The sequence below is a fragment of the Amblyomma maculatum genome, chromosome 3 (genome assembly GCF_055883805.1).
Source record: "Amblyomma maculatum isolate TAMU_Amacu chromosome 3, ASM5588380v1, whole genome shotgun sequence".
Taxonomy (NCBI): Eukaryota; Metazoa; Arthropoda; class Arachnida; order Ixodida; family Ixodidae; genus Amblyomma; species Amblyomma maculatum.
The window spans coordinates 112869303-112875069 of record NC_139346.1 but is presented as its reverse complement, the minus strand read 5'-3'; positions in this window follow the sequence as shown (position 1 = coordinate 112875069).

The following is a 5767-nucleotide window of genomic DNA, read 5'->3' as shown; positions in this document are numbered from 1 at the left end:
TACCGGAAGTCTTGGCTTGGAACTGTATGCGTACAAATAATATTTGTACTTTTCTGGTTATACATTTAAAAATGTGGCATATACTGTTTCAGAATACATTTCAGCTGAGAGATTGCAAATATAAGGTTTTTGTAAATACACCATTGTCACATAATCAATTTTACGCTCATTTGACGGAATGGGTGGGGAACTGCATAGTATGCATTTTGACAGCAGTAATGTAGCTGCCAACAGTCACAGTAGCCAAAAAATGACAATTTTTGGTGGCAATTATGCATGGTTTGGGTCAGTGCCCTACAAGCAGTGCAGAACCATATGCAACTGCCCTCATTTGGTGATGACAGTGATCGAATCAACAGCACTTCAATAGCAGATCATGATGACGCAAAGCTCTTCAATATATATGCAGTCATGCTAGGCAGCTGAATGATATCTGAAAAGCACAGTTGTTTTTGACAGAATGACATCACTGTTACACCTTGCCTCAAGCCTGTTTGCTTTGCTGTTTTCCTTTGAGTTATTATAGCTGTTTCAAATTTGCCAAGTAGCTGTGGTGGCACAACCAAGACAATGACTGTTTGGACAAAACCGAATTTCCAAAAATGAATTTGATTTACATCTATCAGTGTTTTTGAGTTTGTATCAACGACTCCAAACCCTGTATATGGCCCTCATGCTGATAGTTTTGGTTGCTGTGGTATGTAGAAGGCGGTTCAAATTAATTTTCTCTTTCCCATTGCGACATGTAGTGGTCAGACTAAGAGCTCGCATTGGAAGAATTATCTCTTCTGTTCTTACAATATGTGTGCCTTATGTTTGGCAGTTCTTTCCGTGAGTATAGGATTGTACAAATGCATATGCTTGCTTGCATGAGCAAGCTCTGCAAGTTATATTAACTGTTGTCTAAATAATGCTGTGTTTTCATGTTTTAACGTGTCTTATAGTAATAATACTGCATGCATACTTTTTGCTTCTTGTCGATATTCCATGATAAATTGCCGTTTTTCAAGTTCATTCACTCAATAATGCTTTGTCATTTATCACAATAGTTCCTGGATGAAGGAAAAGCCGCAGTGTGTACAAAGTGCCATGATCTCAATTTTGAATATGATAGCGACATCTGCAAATTAGTTTTGGCATTTTATACAACTGAAAATCATGTTCACACTGGTCCTTTTTTAGATGATAAGCTGGCTCCTTATTAATGACTTCACTGTTGGTGGTCTAAAGTACTCTCATTCATGTGTCTATCTAAATTTGCTTAAATCTGGTTGTTTACTTATAGGCGTTGAAAGTATATATAGTCATGTTGTAAGACTTGAATTTATGGTATTCACACTCAGGCTGACATATGAGAGCTAGACTGAAGTATGTGAATAGTATTCACAAGGAGGTAATCACCCACCGTTCTCCTGCCTTTGTAAATATATTTCAAAGCAATATTTCTGTTTAGATACGCATTAGTTGCTGTAGTCTCTCTCGTGTAAATGGCATATAATGCAATAAAGTGGGGCACGCCTGTCATGAAACTGTACTGGTGCTTTATTTATTCAAATTTCATATTACATTTTCACAAAATAGATATTGGTGCTGCACTTCAAAAGACATGTGCATTGAATTAAAATGCATTTAAGGTTATGCATATCAACTGAAAAAAAAAATTCATCAATAACAACAAACTAGCCTGTATTTCAACGAATGAAAAAAAGATTATCATAGTATCACAGTTTAGTCTGAGTTCATTTCATTTTATATTCTATTATTGCATTGAATATGCAACTGTGTTTAATAATCTGTACACATGGCAGGCAGCCTATTGGGGGTTGTTGTCATCAGGTGTGGAGGTGCCATATAAGTTCATGCTATCTCTACTATGGCTTTATTATTGCTTCAATTAGATTTATGTGCGCTGTGTGGTGAACTCTATTTGGCTGTAAAATACTGATACATCATCATTTCAGGTTTGTATTAGGGCACACAATGAGATCTATGTGCTGCCTATCAGTTTTGTAAAGAGGTTTATGGGTCAGGTAGGAATATGTACCAGACTTGTAGAAGGACCCATAGGTGACACATTGATATCTATATGCCGTATACAAGTCTAGTAAAAAGTTCTATGGGTCAGGTAGGGATATCTACCAGACTCATAGAAGGACCTACAGGACTTATACATATTCCTAAGAGACTTGTAGAAATTTGTATCAGTTTTTTTGCTAGGGAACTGGTAGTAACTGAACCGCCTCTCGAGTCAGAAGCAGAAGCTTGTGTAGAGCGCGACGGAGATGAAAACCAGCTAGAAAATTACAAAATTGCTGTTTCCGAAATCAGCGTTGTCGTAGACCATCACTCGCGGAAAAACGAAGTGGTGCTCATAGAAAATGCGCAGCTCACGAGTGTTGAACAGCTAAGGCAAACCCATGACGCAGACGCTGTCGAGAATCACACCTGTGAAGTCGACAGTGAGCGACTAGATAGGAGCCATGAATCTTCCTGTCCTGACGTGCTCAATTGTGTTGGCGATAACAACCCTCATGCGAGCATGGACCTCACGCGATCCGAAGCGCCGCAGCTGTCGGACGAACATGATCGTGCGCCGGTTAGCGCTGAGCGATGCGGCACACCGGCGGATCAGTGTAACTTGAGTTGCGAGCCTGCAGACGATATGCCTAGCTCAGGGGCTGGCGTGAGCGAGCCTTGTCCTTGTTCGGACGGGACTGGCAGTGTCACGCGCTGCTGGCCGCGATGTAGGCGCGGCAACGCACTCCGACGATGTCGGCGCCATACTAGTTCCGGTTGCCGGCAGCTTGAAAGAGCTGGCACAAAAAAAATTAGAAAGCAAAAATTCAAGTGCTGCCGCCGAAAAGAGCGGAAAGGCAGGTGCATGAAAGAATGTTCTCATCGAAAGGTGAGAAAACGCAAACGATCGCGAAAGGAAAAGAAGCGGCGATCCCAGCGACACAAATGCACCCGTGCTGAGAAAATGCGCGATTGGTGCGCAAAGCGTAAGGAGCGAGACAGATCGTTCCACAAAGCGAGTAACTTGTGCTCCTCTGTTCTTTCACGCACAAAGTGGAGAGAAAGGTCTCGCAGAGAAATGGACAGCCGAAGCTGTAGCGGAGGGAGGAGAGCCAAACCGCCCGAATACTGCTACGCGTTCTGCCGCTTGCGGAAGAGAGCATCACAGTGCGAACTCGGATGCTTTGAGTCATGCATTCGGGACATAGCTACCTTCAACGAGCATTTCGTCGCTAACGGTAATGCTCTAGGCAGATCGGGGCAAAATTGAATGACCTCCTTACTTCCTCAGTTGTGCTTTACGGCCCAAGTTATTTCAAGGAGACATCTTGACCATTACTGATTATTACTTTCCTTGCTATTTAATGTATCATTAATTTGCAAAATTGTTGTTTGAACCTTGTGTACTGCATCCTATACACTTGTCTCTTGTTGTAGTGGGAGCGAAAATGGGACAACAATTTAGCTAACTGAATTTGAAATTTTGCCTCCGTCTGGTGTTTGACGGGTGACCGAGGGTATACTTGCTTGTGTTGGGTGTTGTCTGTTGTCGGTCGGTTTCGCAAGCCGCAGAACAGTCTACCGTTACCAGTGGTGAGTGGCAAGGGCATCGGAGCGACCCGAGCGAAGTTGATCGGCGTGCCCCGGCAACAAGGCTGTCGGCAGAGATCCTGACCTGGCGAGTGGAACACGAGGCACGTGAGGCTACCTGGCGCCCGGACACTGGACGTGAGCTTGGAGGAACCTGGCGAACAAGCGCGCCCGTCATCCGAGCCCCATGCGAGCAGCTCGTCTTCCCGGCGCATTGTCTGATGGCGGGGGTGCTGTTGTGCCCGGCCAAAGCCGCCCAGAAATTCAGCCGGACGCCAAACTTCTTCGGCTAACGCCTCCTTCACAAAATACGGATACTTCTCTGCACTGCACCAGTGCACAGGAGGCGAGCCGTGCCAAAGGGAGAGAAGCGACGTGTTTCAACATGAGCTGAGCGTCCAGACAGCACGGCGCCGTGGCCCTGACGGTGAACCCCTTCTCGCCCCGCGGCATATTTGAAGCGAGAGCGCAGCAAGCTCTCTTATTGGCCCTGCGAAAGTGCTGCCGTCGGATTGGACCATTTTGAGTGTCAACGGTTCTCGGCGACGGAGTCTCAAGTGCTTGCGTTCGAGACTCCGAGTGTGAGTTCGTCACGAGCGTCCATCGGGAGCAGTTCGCCCCCTGACAGTGCGGACGCGGCGGAATCTCCCCGGCCGTCGCTGCGCGAGAACAGTCGCGTATGGCTATGTTAGCTTTCGGCCCCAGAGCCGAAATCCTTGTTTAAATACCTGTAAATAGTGTATAAAGATTTTTCTTCATCTCGCCAACGCCGACTCGGATTCATCGCTACCGCCCAGGGAGCTGACAGCCCTCGTTCACGAAACGGGTGACGAGCGCTGCGTTACCAACTCCTTGGCACAACACTGTTGACGGTGGGCTACTGTGTGATAACCCCACCGGCACAACATTGGTGGCAGTTGCGGGATCCACTGGCACAACCCTGTTGACGGTGGGCTACTGTGTGATAACCCCACCGGCACAACAGCTCGTACTGGGGACGGCTCCCACCCTGACGTTTCTTGGAAGAGGACATTTGCACGTGTGAGTCCCTGCTGTCTGTGTGTTTTTGTGTTTTTGAGGCGCGTTTGTGTTTCTTTCAAGTGGGAGACTGTCAACTTTGACGAAGAGGAGAGCACCGTCTTTGTGCGGAGAGAGTGGTGCGGGAAACGGGCGAAGTGAGCAGTGTGTGACTGAGCGTATGCGCGAGCGGATAGATGTGCGAAATCATGCCTCGTAATTTTCCTGTAACAAACCTTTGTACATTGTGTGTATATGCCACTAACCTTGATTACCTGTACCTTGTAGTCCGTCCTTCTGTTCTTTTGTACATTCGTTTTATTCCGCGTCAACAACTATAAAACTAACACATGTTTCTTATTTGTATTGGACTTCTGCCCGTCACCGTAATTCTCTAAACATTGCTCCACGACCCCGCCGGGGTGATACAGTGGTAAGGCGCTAGATTACTCTGGCCAAGGATTGGAGCAAATCCCGGCCTCGGCAGCACCTTTTCGCTGAAGGCGGAAAGCTAGACGACCGTTTGCTGAGCGTGGTCAGAGCACGTTAAAGAAACCCAGGTAGTTCAAATTTCCGAAGCCCTACTCTACGGCGGCTCTCATAGCCTTAGCCGCTTTGGGATGTTAAATTGAAAACCAAATGAAACCATTTTTCCACGAACTCTAAATTCCTGTGCATCAAGACAGACGTATGAACCCTATGCATAGGAACCAACATTTTGGTTCATGGCACATTTTCCCAAGCATTTAACCTCAGAAGAGCCGAGCACCTGGCTGGGGGAAATCTTGTACCCATTTGTAACCGGTGGGTACCCGGCGGCACTGGGGATCGAACCCCGTACCTCCAGAATGCGAGGCGGATGCTCTACCACAATTCAACTTCTCCGTATGTTCAAGGTTTTTAGTTTCAGTTTTCATATCCGAACCAAGCACAGCAGAATTCAGAAGATTCATGAGAAACTTTTGTAAAGAGTAAGCGTTCTTGGTGCCTGATCAGTTTAAGCTGATCAGAAAATCACAGATATAGAATTAAAAAAATATCAATATTCAATTGAGATTCGGCACCTGCATTTTAAATTCATTCGTTTGGCAATGAGAGCTGTCACACAAATTCTACTAGAAAACAAAAAAAAACATTTAACAGG